Source organism: Arachis ipaensis, chromosome B03 (assembly GCF_000816755.2).
Source record: "Arachis ipaensis cultivar K30076 chromosome B03, Araip1.1, whole genome shotgun sequence".
Lineage (NCBI taxonomy): Eukaryota > Viridiplantae > Streptophyta > Magnoliopsida > Fabales > Fabaceae > Arachis > Arachis ipaensis.
Window position 1 is genome coordinate 33018300 of NC_029787.2, and position 789 is coordinate 33019088.

The window sequence follows — 789 nt, forward strand, 5'->3', positions numbered from 1 at the left end:
TATAAAATACATACTAAAATAAAAATATCACATTAAAAATATATTAATAACTGATTTTAATATACAAATAGTATTTTTAATATAAAATTTATATACACTTTTATAACGGTCAGTTTTTTATGTTTTCAACTGTTTCCAATTTGTCTTTTATGTTTGCACATGCATCCCCTATAATTATAGTTTGGAAATGAACCGACAGAGCTAAGCAAGTAAGCATAATTGAACGGATTTTGTAAACTAAATAATTTGCGTGTATATAAATAAGAGAAATATTAGGGATATTAAAATTTATTATTTTTGGTTATTATTTAGTCATTAATTTGATTATTTTAATTTAGTTTTTTTAGTCTAATAATTTAAGAGTATATTTTATTTTATATTTTTAAATATTAATAGCTAACTAATAATTAAAAACAATAAATTTTATTAATCTTCTAATATTTTTCTATAAATAATTTAACCAATCATCTAATAATTAATAATATTTTCACTTGTAAATTATAAATATGATATAAATAAATAAAACTTGCCATTTGAAAAAGTATTCGCTTCCAAAAAGAAGTAATTGGTTTTCCATTTCTTTAAATCTGAATTTAGGAAGGAGGCTAATATATGTTAACATCTCAAGTTGTCTGGGAGCAGGTAAAATTGACTCTTGAATCTATTTGAGTTCGATTTATTAGCAATTCAATAAATAGAATTTGTGAGTTTGTGAACTAAACATAAGTACAAATTTAAGTTCATATATTAAATGACTTAAACTTAAATTTGGTAAATTCATATCACTGA